General features: G+C 50.0%; 1 protein-coding gene across 1 annotated transcript in view; it reads right to left on the bottom strand.

The window, feature by feature from the left end:
* CLPTM1L (CLPTM1 like) overlaps positions 1–12,010 on the bottom strand; it is an 86,013-nt gene that overhangs the window by 15,595 nt on the left and 58,408 nt on the right. The window lies entirely within an intron of this gene.

The following is a 12,010-nucleotide window of genomic DNA, read 5'->3' on the forward strand; positions in this document are numbered from 1 at the left end:
GAGCCCTAGGCATGAATCAAAGGAGACTGAAACAAAGCAGACCTTGATAGAATAACAGAACTAGGCATCAGCTAATCGAGTAAGCACATTCCTGAGAAGATGGTACAGGAACACACAGACCCGACATAGGAAAAGGAGGGAATGACAGGATAATGGATGAGGATGTTTTGTTTGATCTATCAGGTACAAGGCATAAGAATGGTAACTAATAACATCTGGAATGCAATACATAACTTGTTTTGATCAACGTAAAAAAGAGGAGTAATAGGAGGGGTATATTTGTATTGGCCTAGGGAAAACGTTATATTCATTGAGTTGATAACTTGTCACTGGCATATACATGTTAATGTACCTGTAACCAGCGAGCCGGGGCACTGATAACCTGCTCTGTTGACAATAAACCTGGCTGAGCCTTCGCCACTGAATTGAGTCTATGGTCTTTCCTTATGATTAACATCAAGGTCTGCTGAGTCAACATCCTACAATCTACGCTGATACAGAAACATGGGAGGCTCAGGAACAGCAGCATTAGCAACAACTGCACCTGTATTTTCCACTCTGTTGTCCCACTTAAGGTTTTAGGTGCACAGTTGTCACCTCTCGAGCTGAGACCTGCATCTCCTCCTCCTGATTTGGGTTTTTAAGTCTCAGCAGCCCCATTATATACTGTGATATCCCCAGCAAGCCAGTCTACCTAACGGCCAGCCTCTGTGCATTGCTCTCTCTCCAATGGCTATGACACTGTTTTTACCAGTGATCACACAACTCCTTCTCAGCAGAGTACATTTATTTTAAGGACATAAAAAGTACACGGAGAACACATTTTTAAAAGTCCTGATACGCTCACTCCATATACCAGGACTCACTAATCAATCTCTTGGGGCCTTAATTAGACAGTCTTCCAAACTTTCGGCAAGGATTGGTGAAATCCTGTCCATTGAATCAAAAGGAAGACAGCATCCCCAAACTCAGCCTTAATATACCAAAAGCCCTTTTCCTAGTATCTGGAAAACCCAGTCTGAACCAGTATATGTAAACCACCATGTAGTTTCGTACTTCTCTGGATTTGATGACAATTCTCAGGGACTGTAGTAATCACTCCCTATTGTTTTTAGTTCTTGGCGGAGCTGTGGTAACCCTCCCCACATGGAGTTGCATACAATGATAAAATAAAACATTCATAAACTTAATACAATATGGTTCCCAAAGACACTGTGTGGTTGCAGTATCTGTAACAGGAGCCTCAAATGCCAAAGATGAGCCTTGAAAAAAGGTTAGTTCACCAAATACCCTCATCAGAATACCTGTGAAGAATAAACATGAAGAGGACATTAGGTACCACCAGTTAAAGTCACTTAGGTGACTTTTTGTAGGTTTTTTTTTTTAAACCAAAAGTGTCATTGACACCAAAGAAACGCCTTCTCTTAGAGAAAAAACTATAACACCAACAAGTGCACAAATTCATCTCCTGCACAAATGTTAGGGAATAAATCAAAAATCTCTAGAACTTGTCCAGGATGCAAGAAGTGTGGATTTCTGAGCTAGAAGCAAGATACAGATCTCAACTCTATGCTACATACTGGAAAGAAGTGATCTGGACAACTATCTTCAATGGAAGACTTGATACAGAAACAATATGCCAACTAGAAAAAAAATCTCTGGGACAAACCTTGGCCAAGGTAAGTTAGAGAATGAGGTAATCTCATAGAACACAGGTATATGGCACCTGAAAGAGAGCCTAAGAAATACTGTTTCAAGAGTTTGAGCAACCTTAGGTTGACTGAAAGTCAAGTCATAAGCTTAACTATAAATTATCAAAGTTATAAGCGGGAAGAAAATCTCACTTCCCTAGGATGTCAAAAGAACAGAGGAATGACATCAAGCTAGAACACCTGCCAGTAAGCAAACACAAGCATTAACTGAGTTCAACCAGGCAAGTCACATCAGACAACTGAAGAAAATATTAGTTTCCAATATAATATAATGTTTTAGAAAACCCCAGTCTCACCACGTGTGTGCAAGGTCTAAAGGCATTTGTGCAATTCACTACACTCAGGAGTCCACTTTGTCTGAAGTGCATTGCTGAGGCACAGAACGCTCTGAATTGGGAAGTTACTTACCTATACAGTAACTGGAGTTTGAGATGCATTGTCCACATTCCACTTTTGGTGTGCATGCACCTCATGCGCGCAAGACCAGACACTTTTGGCCAGCAGTATTTGTACTGTGCGTATGCTCCCCGGCCAGCAGTATTTCTATGGTGCACATGCACCCTGATTCTCCTTGTGCACCACCATATAAGGACAGAATGCAATATCACCATCAGTTCCCTCTCAACAGCAGTTAGAGGGCATGGAGGGTAGGTTAGGGATTGTGCATATGACCAACACATCTCAAAGCACTCCACTTTACTGTATAGGTAATTAACTTCCCATTCTGCTTTGGGAAATTGTCTATTGCCCTAAGGATAACTCCCAAGCAGTGGACCATGACACTGTAGCTAGGAACTTGGAGTCTAGGAGAAGAGACACAGGTGAGATGCCTCCTTAAGTGACTAGTGCTTGGTAAATATGTGGATAGAACTCTAGGTGGCCACCTTAAATGTCTAAAATAGAGGCATTCAGGGAAGTTATTGAGGCTGCTTGGGCTGTAGCAGAATGAACCTTTAACACAGCAGGCAGATCTCTTTTCACTATGTCACAATAAGAACTCATACATTCTGAAATCCAGTTTGACAAGTGTTGGGAAGATATGGCCTTGCTTTTCACTCTCTCAGCTACAGCTACAAAGAACCCTGGGGAAGATCTAAAGGGCTTTTTCTTTGTAGGTAGAATGCTAAAGCCCTTCTAACATCCAAGGTGAGAAAAGACAGTTACCTTTTCCGTAACTGGTGTTCTTCGAGATGTGTTGCTCATGTCTATTCCACAATAGGTGTGCGTGCTGGCCACGTGCACCAGTGCCGGAAGTTTTTCCCCTAGCAGTACTCATAGGAGAGCACCCCAGCGACCCCTGGAGTGGCACCTCCATGGCATGGTATAAGGGGTGCTGCGCGCTCCCCCCACCCTCAGTTCTTTCTTGCCAGACAACTCAGAGAGGGGAAGGAGGGCGGGATGTGGAATAGACACGAGCAACACATCTCGAGGAACATCAGTTACGGAAAAGGTAACTGTCTTTTCTTCTTCGAGTGATTGCTAATGTGTATTCCACAATAGGTGATTCCAAGCTATATCTGCTGGAGGTGGGAAGGAGTTTAGAAACTCTTGGGATGGAGAACGGCCCTGCTGAACCCAGCGTGCTCCCTGGTCTGAGAGACAATTGCATAATGTGAGGTGAACGTGTGAACTGAAGACCACATGGCAGCTCTACAAATGTCCTGAAGGGGGACATGGGCCAAAAAGGCAGCCAACGAGGCCTGCCCCCTAGTTGAATGTGCCTTCACAATTGGTGGCGGAGGGATTCCCACCAGGTCATAACAGGTACAGATGCATGAGGTGATCCAGTTGGAGAGCCGCTGAGTGGAGATTGGCCGACCTTTCATACGTTCGGCCAAGGCGATGAACAGTTGCAAGGACTTTCTGAACAGCTTAGTCCGCTCCAGGTAAAAAACCAGAGCCCGTCTCACATCCAGCATGTGGAGGCGGCGCTCCTCGCTGGACGCATGGAGCTTGGGGCAGAGGACCAGCAGAAAAATGTCCTGACTCATGTGGTACATGGCGACCACCTTCGGGAGGAACGAAGGGTGTGAGTGGAGCTGGACCTTATCTTTATGAAACACCGTGTACGGGGGCTTGGTGGTCAAGGCCCTGAGTTCCGAGACCCGCCTAGCCGATGTGATCGCAACCAGGAAGGCCACCTTCCACGAGAGGTGTGACCAGGAGCACGTGGCTAGCGGTTCAAACGGGGGCCCCGTGAGACGAGCCAACACCAGGTTTAGGTCCCACGGTGGGACTAGGGGCCTAACATATGGGAAAAGATGATCCAACCCCTTAAGGAATTGGCCAGTCATATCATGGGAGAATACCGTGTGGCCCTGCACCGGCGGATGGAAAGTCGATATGGCTGCCAGGTGCACCTTGACTGATGAGGGCGCCAGGCCCTGGGCTCTAAGATGAAGGAGGTAATCCAGAATAAGCTGGATCAGGGCGGCCACCGGGGAAACGCCCCGCTTGTCCGCTCATCTGGAAAACCGAGACCACTTTGCCAGAACCGGGGACAGCGATGGTTCTGTCGAGTCACAAACAGGTCCACCTGGGGAGTTCCCCACACTTGGAAAAGTCTGTGCACCACCTCTAGGTGGAGAGACCACTTGTGCTGAGAGGAGAAGTCCCTGCTCAAGCGATCTGCCCGCGTGTTCCAGGTGCCCGGCAGATGGAAGGCCTACAGGCAGATGTCGTGGGCTATACAGCAGTCTCACAGGCTGAGGGATTCGCGGCAGAGGATCGGGCCCCGCCTTGCCTGTTGATGTAGAACACTGAGGCCGTGTTGTCCATGAGGACCCTGACCACCTGGCCCTCCAGGTGCAAGCGGAAGGCCATGAATGCCAGCCATACCACTCTGAGCTCCTTGACGTTTATGTGGAGGGTCAGCTGACCACAGACCTTGGGTCTGAACATTCCCCACATGGGCCCCCCATGCCAGGTCCGACACATCGGACACTAGCTCCAGCGATGGGGCCCTGCCCCTGAACGGGACCCCTTGGAGCATATTGCTCAGGGAGGACCACCACCGTAAGGAGGTGATCACTGGCTCGGGCACCGTGAGGACTTTGTCCATCTTGTCCCTGGCCTGGGAGAACTCAGAGGCTAACCAGAGCTGCAGGGGCCTCATCCTGAGTCTGGCGTGACGGACCACATACGTGCATGCCGACATATGACCCAAGAGGTGGAGGTACGCTCTGGCTGTTGTCACCGGAAACCTTGTGACTGTGTCGATGAGCCCCCTCAGGGTCTCGAACCTGTCCGGTGGGAGGGAGGCTCTGGCCAACGAGGCATCCAGGACCGCCCCGATAAACTCTATGCATTGTACCGGGACTAACGTGGACTTGGTGTTGTTTACCAACAGGCCCAAAGTGGTGCACGTGGACAGAAAGAGTGCCACGTGATCCCGCACCTGCGACCGGGAGCTGCCCTTGACCAACCAGTCGTCCAGATAGGGGAAGATCTGGACCCCCCCCGGCGCCTGAGGTAGGCCGCCACCACCAACATACATTTCGTGAATACCCTAGGGGCAGTGGACAGGCCAAATGGGAGGACCGTAAATTGGTAGTGTTCCTGCCCCACTATGAAACGGAGGAAGCGTCTGTGCCCCTCGAATATATAAATGTGGAAGTACGCGTCCTGCAGATTGAGGGGTCCCCCAGGAGGGATGGGGGTGGGGGGTGGGGAGGAAGTAAACTAGAGGGTGTATCCCCGGGAGATGGTATTGAGGACCCATCGGTCCGAGGTCAGCCACGACCACTCCGGGAGGAAAGCACACAACTGATTGGAGAAGGGAAGCTTTATTGAGGGTGGATCCCTGATGAGAACTGGCAGGGCGCACCCGGGCATCCTGTCAAAACCGCCTCTTCCCCGCTTGCCCCTGGAGGACCCAGGCTGGGGGTAGGCCGAGACTGTCTCTGTGGGAGCCTCTTATAGTCCCATGACTTCTTATAAGTAGTCTCGTATTTTGAATGGGTGGCCTGAGCGGGAGTCTGCTGCGGCTTGAACTTAGGTTTAGCCGGAGCCGGAACATAGAGACCCAGAGTCTACAGGGTCGTCCGGGAGTCTTTCAGGCCATGCAGCTTTGTATCCGTTAGTTCCGCAAACAGAGCTTTGCCATCAAACGGGAGGTCCTGCAGGGAGGTCTGCGCCTTGCTGGACAGCCCAGAGAGCAGGAGCCACGACGCCCTTTTCATGGACACCTGAGGCCATGGACCACGTGGCCGTGGCCGCTGCATCCGAAGTTGCCTGCAGGGTTGCCCTGGCAGCCACTGTACCCTCCTTCACCAGCGCTTTGAACTCCTTCCTGTCGCACTCCTGGAGGGAGTCCTTGAACTTGGGCAGGGAGCCCCACAGATTGAACTCATACCGGCCGAGAGCCTGGTGGTTCACCACCCATAACTGGAAGCTCGAGGACGAATACATTTTTCTTCCAAATGAGTCCAGCCTCCTTGAATCTTTATTTTTTGGGGTAGGGGCTGGCTGGCCCTGCCGCTCCCTGTGTTTGACTGACTTGACCACCAGGGAGTTAGGAGCAGGGAGGGTGTATAAGTATTCATGCCCCTTGGCGGGTACAAAATACTTGCGTTTGCCACCCCCTCATGGAGAGGCAAGGCCACACTGCCCGGTGCCGAGGAGGACGGAACATTAAACAGGGAGTCCGAGGGCTCCTCCATCTCCTCTGCTTGGAGGTGGAGGCTTGATGCCACCCTTTTTAAGAGTTCTTGATAGGCCCTAAAGTCCTCCTGTGGGACGGAGGGAGGAGGGGCCTTAATCGCCTCATCCGGGGAGGGTGAGGAGGCCAGCGCGGTACTTTGTATTTCCACTGGCACGAGAGGGTCCACCACCTGGTTGGTCTCCGGGCATGGTGCCAAGGATGTACGTCCCACCACTCCTTCCTCGGGGGTCTGGAGAGGGAGGCCGATGGCCCTTCTGAGGCTCTGGCCACTGAGCGAGTCCCCGCCGGGTGCTGCGTCAGGGGCCACAGTGCTCACTGGTATCATTGGGCCGGCCACGGGGCCCGGCACTACTGCACCTACTGTGGCACCGGCGGAGCTGGCTGTTCGATGGACGACTACGAAGGGAGGCCGGGCTGACATACGACCTGCTGCTGTCCCTGGACCAGGAGGAGCGGCGGCGCCGGGAGCGATGCCGACCACAGGACCGCGATCCCGACGTGGAGGACTGGTACCGTCGGTAACAGCTGCTCTGAGATCGGCTCCGGCGGGCAGACCCGCAACGGCGAGATGCCGGCGATCGGCACCCGGGGCTGCGGAGGCAGTGCCGTGGCGGAGTCCTGGAGCGGGACGATGAACGGGAACAACGTCGACGTTCGTGCTGTGACCAGCTGTGATAGCCCCTCCGAGAGAGGCCCGTTGGTGTCGTCTGCCTCGGTCCCGTCGGTGCTTGCTCCTCGAGGCGGAGCGGTGCCGAGAGTCTCGGTCAGATGGAACCCAGCCAGACAGCCTGGTGGGCGTCGAGGGCGATATACGTGGACTCTGCCCTGAATGGTCGCTGAGCGGCGAACAGCATCGAGAACGTTCCCGAGACCGGTACCGAGCTGGGGGTGACTGCGGAGATCCCAGCAGCGGCTTGCCTCTGGAGTGCGAGGCCAACATCAGTGGTGCTCCTGGTACCGGCATGGACATAACATCCCGGGCTGCCTGCAGGGCCTCTGGTATGGAGGGCATCTGGACATCTGGGGAGGCCTGCTCTGAATAGGCTGGGCTACTCTGCTCGACTTGAGTCGGAGGCCTAGAGTCTGGTGGGGATCAAGGACAGCCGACATGAGTCTAGCCTCTGTCCTGGGTTTACTCCAGTGCCGCGGCGAAGGCGGCTTCTTCCTAGGCTTCTTGGCATGCCCCATGGACAGGAAGCGGTGCCGACTAGTCAATGGCGCTGAAGGGTTGCCGTGCACCAACACCGTGCCAGAGCCGCGGTCAGCACCGACTTCATCAGAATAGCCCGGAGCCTAATGTCCCTTTCTCTCTTGGTCCGAGGCTTAAACGACTTGCAAATCTTGCAGCAATCACTGAGATGGGTTTCCCCCAAACAGCGTAAACAGTCTGCATGCAGATCACTCACTAGCATAGATCGCCTACAAGTGTCGCATGACTTAAAACCCGGGGCACGGGGCATGCCCTGGCCCGGGTGCTCTAGCTAACCTAAACTAACTAAACAACTAACTAACTACAGGTAACATACACTGAACGAACAAGCAGTTCTAGGGACGAGCTAGAGCAGAGCCGTTCTGAAGCACCTTCACTGGTGGCAAGAAGGAACTGAGGGTGGGGGGAGTGCACAGCACCCCTTATACCATGCCATGGAGGCACCATTCCAGGGGTGGCTAGGGCGCTCCCCTACGGGTACTGCTAGGGGAAAAACTTCCGGCACCGGTGCACGTGGTGAGCACACAGACCTATTGTGGAATACACATGAGCAATCACTCAAAGAAGAAAGACAATTCCCCAAAAGAGGGGTAGACTTCAGAATTAGGGGAATGATTACACCTCTGACCAGGCTGTCAAAACTGGTGCTTTTGTGACCAGTGCGTACGTGTATGTGTTTAAGATGGTTGGGTCAACAGAGTGCTACCTTCTCCTGTGAAAGTGTCGTTTTTTTCCTTGGAGACTTCCTAGATCTTTGGTGGAAGACATGGGATAGTGAGCTCAGACTTTTATGGTGCATCTCTGCTTTCAGTAATGCTTTCTTTTAGGGGCCAGAGTGTACACCCCCAGCAATTCCACCCTTGAGGCCTCATCTGCTGTGGCACTAGGGAGTTCAGCCCCTTCGAATAGAAGATCCTCCACAGTGGATTCAACTTCTCTGAGAAATCCAGACCCTTGCAGCCACGATGACCTATGCATAATTGTGGCTGCGGCAATAAGAACGGTGCCAGATGCTTCAGAGGAAATTAACAGAATAAAGCAATTATTGAGTCATACATCCCTTGTTGTCCATTCTCAGTTTCTGGCTGTCAGATTTAGGGACACCCAGTGTCCCTGACCATCTTGGCTAACAGCATACCATGGATTTATATAGTGTCATTATGATATTTCATGTCTTATAATCCATCTATCCCCTTCCTAATGGTTCCTAACATTAAGTTTTTTTTTGACTGCCATTGCACATTGAGCACAGTTGCATAAAACTATACACGATGACACCAAGATCTCTTTCTTGAGTGGTAATAGCTAATTTAGACTCCATCATTTTGTATGTTCGGTTGGGATTATGTTTTCCAATGTGCATAACTTTGCATTTAATCAACACTGAATTTCATCTGCCATTTTATTGCCCGGTCACCCAGTTTTGTGAGATCCCTTTGAAACTCTTCCCATAGAGCGGGAAGTGATATCAGCTGTATCCAGAGCTGCCTGGAGATTGGTTTTACCACTAACTGCCCTGCTGTGATCAGAGAAGCAAGCTCTTTCTGGAAATCAGTCAGACTGTTATTTGTGAAAAACAGTGAATTTCTCAAAGATACAAAAAAATCTTACCTCAACATTAGGGCTTGATAATTAGCAAGCCAGAACTGTATGCTTGCTGATTAGATTTTCTGCCAAATGAACCTAATCTTTTTGGCTCTCCCTCCTTTGCTGTCGCCCTGTTTTATCTTGCTTTCTCATTAGCCAATGTAACTACCAGAGATGACAGAACAGGATGGGTATAAAAATATTCAGCACCCTTGGGTGGAACTTGTTATTTTCTGTCCCCCTTTTGAGAGGTGTGGGTACTGCTGCAGGGATATACCACAGCACCTGGATGAGTCCATTATATACCCTGTGAATAAAGCCACTCTCCCAGAAGACGTAGACTGCAGGATATCAACACACACATGTTGAGTCCTGGCATTTAAAGTGCCTCCCCTATCCTCTTTAAAAGGCCTTGGAACACCTTCAGAACATCAGGTTGGGGACCCAATGAGGAGACAACTTGTTTGGGGAGGAAGATAATAGAGCCATCACCAGCTGGAACCCTATTTGTGGAGGAGTGTCTTCTCCCTGTTTATACTCTGGAACAAGGGAGGGCTGCAGTGGTAAAAGAGAAGGTGCAGCTAGGGGGACTGTATCTGTGGATGGGATGTCCTGGGGACATAAAAGTCTGTCCGCCTAGTTGCAAGCTTCTCAGGATGGCCCAGGAGCCCCAGTATGACCATATGTTGATCTGGTAAGTTCTACATAGCCATGGTGTCAGAAACCAGGAGGGTTGCGATCAGTTTGAGTCCCAATGTCTGTCTCTGGAGCAGCCCCATGTACTCCTGCAGGACACACACAACAGCGGAGTGGAGGCTGGAGGAGAGGTGGTGTGTTGCTGATCCATCTCCTCTGACCCTACAAAAGTAGATCCAGAGGTGGTGTGCAGAGGGCCTTAGTGTTATCAGTGGCGGTGCAGACGTGGATAGTGCCATGGGTACAATCCTGCTAACAGGAGCGAGGTGGAGACTCTGGCTCCTATAGAAGCTCTAGACCTCTCAATGCCATGAATCCTGTCAGTGCTAGCTGCAGTTGTGGAGTGCTTGGACCACCTGGTGACAGAAATTGTCAGTCCAGAGAGTGCCAATGTAAAAGTGGTAGGTTGTGGTGCTCATGGTTTGCAGTGCTGCCGTTAAGTCCAAAGCAGTCAGTGATGTAATTGGTGCTAGATCTCTCATGACGGCTAGTCTCTGAATTAGTGTCTTAAACTGAGTGACCTTCTGTGGAAACCTCATTGAGTTGAGATGTCTTGACAGTTTGATGCAGAGGGGGATCTTCTCAAGCAACCGCTGGTGGGTGATCTGCTCTTGGAGATCCCTGTACTCTGGGGTTTATCAGAATGCTTCTTCTCTCCCATGGAATGCTCATATGCATATGAAAACGAACCAGTGTTTGTGCTCTTTGGTGCTGGATCTCACAGAGAGAGGTCTAGACAGCCTGATCCAAGGCGGGTCTCAGATTCATTCAGAAGGAATACCTGAAGTCTTGCCTCTCTGACCTCACATGTCCTTGAAATAAAAGATTTGCAAGTGGAACACTTCCTTGGGATGTATGACTCTCCAAGACAACAGAGGCATTTCTAGTACTCATTGATGGGCATAGTTCCTTCGCATGAAGGGCAGTTCTTACAGTCATTGTAGGGTTTTTTTGGTCAACAGGCAGAAAATCATCTATGCTAACTAAGAGGCTAACTAGGAACAACTAGCAATTACAAGCTGGATTGTGTGGGGTGGGGCAGGGTCTGTGTTACCGACCACAAATGCTCCGTCTCATCAATGTCAGGAAGCAGCTGAGAGGAACTGATGGCAGTTGACACACACTGCCCTTACATGCCCTTGCTGGAGAACCAGAGAAGCTTCAGGGTGCAGGCATGCCGTACAGATAATGCTGGCCAAAAGTCTCAAGTGCTTGCAGTGGATGCATATCAGAAGTGGAATGTGCATATGGACAATCACTGGAAGGAGATGTAGGTTCTGATGCTTCCAAGGGAATCTTACAGTATGATGTCATTCAAAACAGACAGACTAGGTCTTCATAACTGATGAAGACCCAGATATAATTTACAATCAGTCATGGTCTAACATGCACATTTGCATAAAAAACAGTGTATTCTCTGTTCAAATTAATGACAACTTCGATTAGTTCAAAAAGAATTGGCTAGCTTTAGTGTAAGAATTAAGGACAGCTAAACATTTTACATGCATATCTTAAATAAAGTTGAAGATGAGATATTCACATATTCAGCCAAATTTATTTGCAATTCTATAATGACTTGGAACCCAGGTCTCCTGACTCCCAGTGCTCCTATTCAAAGAACAAGACAATGCTACCACTATGAAAACATACAATATGGCTTTGGTCAGAGGTGGAATCACACTTCTAGGTAACAGAGGCTAATACTGTTTCACTGTGTTTCCTCTTCTCCTTTCATTTCAGGGGAGAGAAAAGATGGAATAGTCTGCATTGGAGACAAGTGTGGGTAACTGGCACTAGCAGGTCCAAACCTCCTGGCAGTATGGTAGGTAAAGGCAGCACTAAGACTTTGGCACTGGAATGAGATTTGAAGGTCTCAACATTAGTACACAGAGTGCCTCAGCACTGGAGACCAAAGTCTTTTTCGACTTCATAGTCAATGAGCTCTTTGGCAGAGACTGGGAACCAAAGGAAGTAATTGAAGTCCAAGGCACCTTTGTAGTTTTCAGCACCAGACCACTCCCAAAATATCACGAGTTACCAAGGATTTGTTTTCGCTACCATACTAGAGTCTTTTCAAAAAGTTAAGAGGGAGAGTGCCAAAGTCAGCTTTTGAAGCCCTAAAGAGGAATCTTTGGAGACTGA

The sequence above is a fragment of the Emys orbicularis genome, chromosome 2 (genome assembly GCF_028017835.1).
Source record: "Emys orbicularis isolate rEmyOrb1 chromosome 2, rEmyOrb1.hap1, whole genome shotgun sequence".
In the NCBI taxonomy this organism is placed as follows: domain Eukaryota; kingdom Metazoa; phylum Chordata; order Testudines; family Emydidae; genus Emys; species Emys orbicularis.